Source organism: Furipterus horrens, unplaced genomic scaffold, assembly GCF_987537825.1.
Source record: "Furipterus horrens unplaced genomic scaffold, mFurHor1.1.pri manual_scaffold_4, whole genome shotgun sequence".
Classification (NCBI taxonomy): domain Eukaryota; kingdom Metazoa; phylum Chordata; class Mammalia; order Chiroptera; family Furipteridae; genus Furipterus; species Furipterus horrens.
The window spans coordinates 27,867,800-27,877,473 of NW_028327174.1; positions in this window are offsets into that span (position 1 = coordinate 27,867,800).

Genomic DNA, 9,674 nt, shown 5'->3' on the forward strand with positions numbered 1-9,674 from the left:
TACTTGCTTTTTATCTGGGCACTTGATTAACTAGATCTCTTTATTTTGAAAATAAAAATAAAAGCGGACCCAAACTATTTTTTGTTAGCCCTTTTTTGGTAAGTTGTGCTATATTGCCTGCATAGAGATTCTTCATATTCAAGTAGAATTGTCCAAAACACGTTGCTCTGTAACACTTTCATTGGGGGTTATTGTCCCATTGACTTTAGGCATCTTCTAATAACTTATTGTATTTTAACCTAATAAGGTGGCTGATATTTCGCTTAGCACCTTTATTCAATGCCTGTTGGTTTCCTAAATTCATCAGATGTACCTTGACAGTGCCATTCTATTGGAAAACAAGATTTAGTCATCAGTTAGGTGCACATAAATATAAATGATGTACCTTTTCATAGAGTTCATCACTTGCATTTACTTTAGAAATATTTACTGTGAGAAAAAAGCAAGGAAAGGCCAGAGAGAGAGAGCAGTTCCTCAAAATTCCACTCTCCATTTCAAATGAATTCTGTCTTCACCACTGCCTCATGTCCTGTCAAAATTATTCAATGTGTTTGTCAAAATGGCAATTTAAAAAGATGAATTTTTATTAAAATAAAATAGACTAAATTAATTTGTGATAAATCTGTTTTACAAATTCAATTTTGATCCCAAAGAGCTGGGTTTGGGGACATTTATTAAAACATCTTTAGGATGGTGTGGAGACTGTCTCTTGTATGCTAGAATCATAAGTTTATATTCTAATTAAGGCTCAGAGCTAAATGAAAGTAGTTACCACAATGGACTGTCTTCTATGAACTATATATTTAAACCGCATATTTTCTTACTTTAAATAATTATAAAATACATTGTTATTCCCAATTAGAGAATTTTATATTTAAATCTATTATACATAAGAAACACATTTAAAATAAGTGAGAAAAGGACTGATTTATTCCAATCCTGGTTTTACCTCCATTTTCTTGTTTGGAATTTTTTTCTTTTCTGATTCATTTTGGGTCATTTCTACTTCAGGTATTTCACTTTTTGATCTTTAGGCTTTTGATATCAAAGACTTTTAGATTTGCTATTTCCCTTGGCAAGCAGATTTAATTGCACCAATAAGAGTTCTTTCTGTGATCATAAACTAAAAGCATTGTTTGTAGTTTGCTTTTAAAAATATTCTCTCTCATCCAAGATCTCTCATGTTTCCCTGTTAAAAAAGCAAAAATTAGTCACTGCTACACAGACTGTCATTTAATTTGAAGTCCTAAATATATGTCCCCCCCAACCCTCAGTGAGGTAGTTTCTGTTACTTGACTCAGTAACAAATTAAAACATTTATAAACTGTCTCATTATTTAAACTTTATAATAAGCTTATGAAGTAGTCAACTCACTTATTGAACCCCTGAACTTAAATATTGAGTAATTGAAATATAGGTATTAATGTCTTATTTCTTTAAATAGGTGTTCCAAGCACTGAGAAGTTAAAATTATTTTTTAAGGTCACTAGGTAGAGTTTGGACTCTTTTTCAGCTTCTTTATATCACAGGCAAGGTTTTTTCTATGATATGATATCACACTGATCACATTTTGGGTTTTAGTTTTTGTTATTGTTGTTGTCAAAGTAAAACGTACATAGTGTAAAATATTTAGATATTAATATTAAGTTTACAGTTGAGTTTTGGGAAATGCATTCATATGTACAACAACCAACGCACCAGTCAAGATACTGAATATTTCTATTTCCGCCAAATTCCTGGAGGACAATTCCCATAATTCCCACACCAGACATTCAATGCTCTGATTTCTTTTCCCACCATAGTTTAATTTTGCCCGATCTAAACATTCTTATAAATAGAATCATATAATAGATATGCTTTTGTGTCCCCACTTCTTTCACCTAGCATAATGTCTAAATAGTTTCTTATATAAATGTTTATTACATTTTATTGCTGAGTAATATTCCATTGAAATGAAGATACCACAATTGGTTTATCTCTCCTCTGTTAATGGTCATTTGGATTATTTCTAATATTTAGCTATTATAACTCAAATTGCTATAAGCATTTCATACAAGTTGCTTTGTGGATACAAATTTTCATTTTTGTTGAAGAATTGATAGATTATAGGTTAGATGAAAAGCTAAGGCTTTTCCCAAAATTGTTCCATTTTATGTGTCCATCAATAATGAATACTATTTGCTCCACATCCTTGTTGGTATGTAGTGTTATCAGTCTTTTAAATTTTAGCCATTGTACTGGGTATATAGCAGATCTCATTATGGTGTAATTTGCATTCCTTTGGTTAATATGTCGAGATTTTTCTCTTGTGATTATATGCAATTCATGTATTTTTCTTAGTGAAGTGTTGGAATCCACTACCCCCACCCCCATTTTTAAATAGGATTGTCTTTTTGTCATTGAGTTGTAGGCATTCTTTACATATTCTGGATATACTTTTTTTGGTGAACCATGAGTATTGTGAATATGTTCTCTAAGATGGTGGCTTGTCTATTTATTTTCTGTCGCTGTCCTGATTAACAAAAATCTAACATCTTTTCTCTTATTGTTATTGCTTTCTGCATTCTAAGAAATATTTTCCTTACCCAAAGTTTCAAAGATATTATTTTCTTCTAAATGTTTTATAGGTTTAGATTTTACATTTGGGTCTGTAAGTTTAGTATTTATATTATGTCCATTAGTGTGAATTTTTCTGTACGATGTAATATAAATGTTTTCCATGTGTAGAGTCAGTTTTAGCACCTTACACTGAAAAGATGTTTATTTCCTTATTGAATAGTTTTATCCTTTTTCCAGTCTGTTGGCTGTATAAGCATGTTTGTTTCTGGACCTTTATTTTATTTATTTATTTATTTTTATCCTATGCCAACATTATAATATCTTAATTACTGTAGCTTAATAGCAAGTCTAGAAATAAGAGTGTCTTCCAATGATTTGGTCACAACTGTTTTGACTAGTGGAGGCTCTTAGCACTTCCTTAACAGGAAAAGTCTATGCAGATTTTCTATTCTCTATTGCCTCAGTATTGGCAATTTTGTCTCTCAAGGAATTTAAGCATTTCAGTTAAGTTGTTGAATTTATTGGCGCAAAGTTTATCTATAATAGGCCCTTATTATCTCTTTAACATCAGTGGCAGTTATTTTGTCTCTCATTTATGGTTTTGGTAAATTGTGTTCTTTCCCTCCCTTACTTTCTTCTGCTCCTGCTGCTATTGTTGCTCCTCCTTCTCCTCCTCCTTCCTCTCTTTCCTTCTCCCTTTCTTCTCCTCCCCCTCTTTCTCTCCCAATACCTCCTCTCTTCCTCTCATTCTCCCTTCCCCTCTTATTTTCTCTTCCTTTTTCTCCTCCTTTCCCTCTCTCCTTCCTTTCCTCCCTCCTCTACCTTGATAAATCCTTGTAGGGATTTTCTAATTTTATTGATCATACCAAAGAAAAAATTTGGCTTTAATTTTTATATAGTCTTTTAAAATTTTTATTGATTTTAGCTTTTTATTCCCTTTTTCTACTTCCTAGATGAGTAAATTAAACCCAAACGATTTCGAGAGGTCTTATTTTTACTGAATTCTAATTTAATTCTGTTGTGTTTGCAAAAGGTACTCCATAAGATTTCAGTTTTTAAAATTTATTTAAATTTATCCTGTGGTACAACATATGATCCACATATGCACTTAAAGAGTGTAGTGTAGATGTAATTCAATTAAATCTTTTCTCTTTTTTACTATTTGGCTTTGTATAATTGTTTTAACAATTTCTGAGAGAGGGGTATCAATATTAAACTTTTTTGTGAATTTCTCTTTTTTTAAAACTGGCAGTGTAATGCTTCATGTATTTTGAAGCTCTGTTATCAGGCACACATACATTTATAATTTATAACTTATCATGATTTTATTGAATTGGTCCTTTTATCATTATGAAGTAACTTTCTTTATCTTGGGTAATATTCTTTGTCTTGAAGACACTTTATTTCATGTGCTATTAATATAGCTACTCCAGACTTCTTATGCTGACTCTTTTCATAATGAATTTTTTTTCATCTATTTATTTTCAACCTGTCAGTGTTCTTACATTTAAACTGTGTTTCTTATAGAAAACATGTAGTTGAGTCTTGTTTTTTTATTTAGTCTGACAACCACTCTTTCTTTAGTTGAGGAGTATAGGCCATTGCATATAATATAATTATGAATATAGTTTAATTTAATATCATTTTGTATTTATAAAATTTTGTCATCAGTTTTTTCTTATCCTCCTTTTCTGTCAATCGTATTTTTTAAAATGTCACCTCCAATGCTCCACTGTCTGTTTAGCTATACCTCTTTGTATAATCTTTAATATTTTTATAATTATATTTTAGTGATTGATTCAAGGTACTCAGCATGCATCCCTTAGAGATATTTTTAAACCCTTTATATAAAAGGTAAGAAATGCTTAGTGATGTTCTAGTTACCACCCTCATTTTACTATTGTTGTCATATTTAATAGATACACATTTGAGTTCCACAACAGTTATTTGTCTTTATAAAAAATTAAAAGAAAATATAGTCTTTCTATATTTACACACATTTTTTACTACTGCTGCCACTTTTACCTGTAGATTCAAGTTTGCATTCTATGTTAATATCATGCATTAAGAAGACTTTCCTTTAGAAATGAGTGTTCTGCTGCCAATTAATTCTCTCAATTTTCTCTATATTAATACAACTTTTATTAGAGAGTGAAATATTTTCACAGGATTGTCTGACACCATATTTTTCCCATATCTCAGCAATTAAAAAACAAAATTCCATCGCCTTCTGGTATTCTTTGTTTTTGATGAGAGGTCATCTGTAATTTGTATCATTGTTTTCTTATACGTAATATTTTTATCTGGTTGTTTCCAATATTTTATCTTTATTTTTTATTCTCAGTAGTTTGTCAATAATGTGCCTAGCTAGAGATTTCTTTGTCTTTATGCTGTTTGGAGTTTATTGAAATTCTTGGATCTCTATGTTATTGTTCATCAATTTTTAAAAATTTGAAACCTTTTTGTTTTCAAATACGTTTTCCTTCCCCACACTCTCCTATCCTTCTGGGATTGAATTACATGTATATTAGACTATTTGCCATTGTCTCCCTGGTCATTGAGGTTCTATTTCTCTATTTTTTAATTCCTTTTTTTTCACGTGTTTTTTTTTTTTTTCTCCTCAAATTTACTAACCTCTTTTTGGTTTTCTCTAGTCTACTTTAATGCTCATTGAATGACTACTTTTTCAAATGTTTTAAATTTTAGTTCTAGAATTTCTTCTGGTTCTTTTGTTTTTCTTCACCTTTTGACAACTATCTTCCATTTTTATTTCTGCTGAAAGTTTGTTTTTTGAATTTGGTCTGAATGGATTAACAATTTTTTCCTTTAATGTTTAGATTAACAATTTTTTCTTTAAGTCATTTTTATAATAGATGTTTTATTTATTTATTTTTATTGTTATCCTATTACAGTTGTCCTAATTTTCCCCTGTTTCTCTCCCCTGCTCTCCCATGAATCCCCACACTGTTGTCCAAGCTCATGGGTCATTCATACTAGTTCTTTGACTAGTTCCTTCCCCTTCTTTCCCCCTTCCTCCCCTCCCCCTTCCCCTCTGGTCGCTCTCAGTCTGTTCTGCATTTCCATGACTCTGGGTCTATTTTGCTAATTTCTTTGTTTTGTTCACTAGGTTCCTTATATAGGTGAGATCATATGGTATTTGTCTTTTGCCACCTGGCTTATTTCACTTAGTATATTACTCTTCAGTTACATCCATGCTATTGGGAAAGGTGGGAGTTCTTTCTTTCTGCTGCATAGTATTCCATTGTGTAAATGTACCAAAGTTTTTTGATTCACTCATTTACTGATGGGCACTAAGGCTGTTTCCAGTACTTGACTATTGTAAAGAACATTGCAGTGAACATAGGGGTACATAGGTTCTTTTGAACTGGTGTTTCAGGATTTTTCAGGTATAATCCCAGCTATGGAATCATTGGATCAAACAGAAGTTTTATTAAGGAAATTCCATACTGTTTTCCACAGTGGCTGCACCAGTCTGCATTCCCACCAACAATACACTAGGGTTCTCTTTTCTTTGCATCCTTGCCAGCACTTGTTAGTTGATTTGTTGATGATTACCATTTTTACAAGTGTAAAGTGGTATCTCATTGTAGTTTTAATTTGCATCTCTCTGATGGCTAGAGATGTTGAGCATCCTTTCATATGCCTATGAGCCTTTTGTATGCCCTCCTTGGAGAAGTGACTGTTCAGGTCCTTTGCCCATTTTTTAATTGGATTGTTTGTTTTCCTGATGTTGAGTCATAAGAGTTCTTTATATATTTTGGAAGTCAAACACTTGTCCAAGATATTATTGGCAACTATGTTTTACCATATGGTTGGTTCCTTTTTCCTTTTACTTATGTTCTCTTTAGCCATGCAGAAGCTTTTTAACTTGATATAATCTCATTTGTTCATTCTTTCCTTTATTCCCCTTGCTCTAGAAGATATATTGGTGAAAATATTGCTGCATGGGGTATCTGAAATTTTACTGCCTACATTTTCCTCTAGAACTTTTATGGTGTCAAGGCTTATGTTTAAGGCTTTTACCCATTTTGAGTTTATTCTGGTGTATGGTGTGAGTTGGTGGTCTAGTTTTATTTTATTTTATTTTTGCATGTACCTGTCCATTTTTCTCAACACCATTTGTTGATGAGGCTATTTTTAGTCCACTTTATGCTCTTTCCCCCATTGTCAAATATTGACTATAGAGATATGGGTTTATTTCTGGGCTCTCTATTCTGTTTCATTGATCTATGTGTCTGTTCTTATGTGAGTACCAGACTGTTTTGATTACAGTGGCCTTGTAGTATAGCTTGATATCCTTATATATTTGGGTACTCTTATGTTGGATGCATATATGATTACAAAGGTTATATATTTTTGATGCATTGCTCCCTTAAGTATTATGAAGTGTCCTTCTTTGTCTCTTTTTATGGTCTTTATTTTGAAATATATTTTGTCTGATATAAGTATTCCTACCTCATCTTTTTTTCCATGTCCTTCTGCTTGGAATATTTTTTTCAATTCTTTCACTTTCAATGTGTAGATCTTTTTTTCTGAGTTGGGTCTCTTGTAGACAGCATATATGTTGGTCATGTTTTCTTATCCATTCAGTTACCTTATGTCTTTTGATTGGAGCATTTAATCCATTTACATTTAAGGTTATTATTGATATATACTTATTCATTGCCATTTCTTCCCTTTCTACCTGTGTTCCTCTCTCTCTCTCTCTCTCTCTCTCTCTCTCTCTCTCTCTCTCCCTCTTCCTCTTCTTAAAGCAGGTCCTTTAGCATCTCTTGCAATGCTGGTTTGGTGGAAATATATTCTTCTACTTTTTTTTTTTCACAGAAACTCCTTACTTCACCTTCCATTTTAAATGAGACCCTTACTGGTAGAGTAGTTTCGCTTGCAGGACTTTGCTTTTCATTACTTGGAATATTTCTTGCCATTCCTTTGTGGTTTGTAGTGTTCCTGTTGAGTAATCAGCCGATAGCTTTATCAGAACTCCCTTGTATGTTACTAGCTGTTTCTCCCTTGCTGCCTTTAAAGATTCTCTCTTTTTCTTTAAATTTTGCCATTTTAATTATGATGTGTCTTGTAATGAGTTTTTTGGGTTCATCATGTTTGAAATAAGGTGAAGAGAGAAAGAAAGTAAAATTTATGTCATAACTAAAAAAAAGGAGGGGATAAAGGTTGGAATGGAGTAAAAGAAGGGAAACATATAGTATTAGGTTTGAACAGAAATTAAAAGAAATATATTGTGAGGGAGAAAAAAAAGGAACCAAATTCAAGAAAAAGATCCACTATAGCACTATCAACAATAAATGAACAAAGATTAATATAGGTGGGATGGTAATAAGAGGGGGGAAAAAGAAAGAAATGCTTAAGAGATGGCTAGGGGAAAGAGAAGTGATTTTGAGAGAATAGAGGGAGAAGGACTACTAACACAGAGGAAAGAAAAGGAGGTTAAGATGGAGAAATTGAAATTTGAAACAAAAATTGGAAGGGCAGGAGAATGGCAAAATGGAGTAGGGGAAGGGAATGGTAGAATTTGAGACTTGAAATGCAAAAATAGTGAAGATCTAAAAATGAAATTGAATAATGTAACAACAACCATTATATCCACAACCAACAAGCAAAGATTGATAAATGTGGAGAGAGAATAAAGGTATTTTAAGAATGGGAAAAAGAATGTGAGTGACTAATGACAAGAAAAATGGTTTTGAGAGGCTGTGGGTGAGGAGAAATAGTAACAGTGAGGAATGAAAACAAGTCATAACAAGATAGAAACAAAATTTTTAAATGAAAATTAGAAGAGGAAAGAAGGCAGAGTAGAGTAAGAGAAAGGAGGAGCCAAAATGGGATTTGAAATAAACCATAATATAAAAACTAGTGGCCTAATAAGCACAAACTTAAAGGATATGAAATGAATGTTGAAAAGCTATGCAGGAGAGAAAATAATGCAAAGCATAAAGAAGAGCACAGTGGAATTTGTCTCAGTGAATCTAGTGTTTACTACTGTTAAATCTTTCTGGATCTGCCCTTGGTGATGTCTGATGGTGTCCTAGGCAGCCTGGTCTAGACTACCAGTGATCTATCGTCTGTGACTGTGTCCTTCAGTTGTTAATCTAGTTAATCTGCAATCAGCATTCAGGCTTAAGTACCACAGGGTGGGGCAGAGTAATTCCTGTGGGTGGGGCTATTGCTTCCCCGCAGGCTGATGCCACTTGGAGGGGAGTGGTCTGCCTAAGACACATGGCTCCTGCAGTATGAGGAATGACTCAGTTCAGGGATCCTGGCGGCTGTTACCTCAGTTCTATTCCTAAAGCCACCATCCCCAGATTCTTCTCAAACATCTCTAGTCCACTTTTCCTCCTCTTTGCCAGAGCCAGGATAAATGGCTGCAAATAAAATTTTGTGGGTTGGCCTTTTTAAAAGGCTCTCTGTGTCTCCACCCATTTTTCCCTGGCAGAAGGAAACCACTGCTTTTCACAGCTGGATGTTATCTGGGTTCCTTTCCAGCTCTGGTGCTATAGGTTGGGGAGCAGAGCTTGGGGTTTAGACCCCACACTTCCTAGGGGAACACCCTGGCCTCTTAATTTCCCTCCAACACTTTAGCTACATCTCCTCCACACTCCGTACCAGTCACATTGTGGTGAAGTATTTTCTTCTGTTTGTGGCTATAAGGCTTTTTTCCAGCTATTGTCAGTTGGTTATTCTGGATGATTTCTCTATAATTTAGTTGTAATTCCAGATTGGTCCTGGGAGGAGGTTAGTGTAGCTTCTACTTACTCCTTCACCATCTTGGATCCCTATAATAGATGTTTTAAAGTCACTCTCTGCTATTTGAAATATTCTGTTTCATTTGTTATATGTGACCCTATTCTCCTGGTGATTGTTCACATCTTCTTGCTCATTTCCCTGCCAGGTAATGTTTGATTGAATAGTGCATATTCTGGATGCTATGTAGTTGTATCTGGATTTTGTCTCCATATTGTTTTTTTATTACCCTTCATATTGTTTTTAAGTTTTTAAAGAGTGCTTTTGCTTAAATTATGTCTTGTCGGAATTTCCATGTCTCTCTGTATAGCTCTAGAATCTTCATTTAGCTTATATTC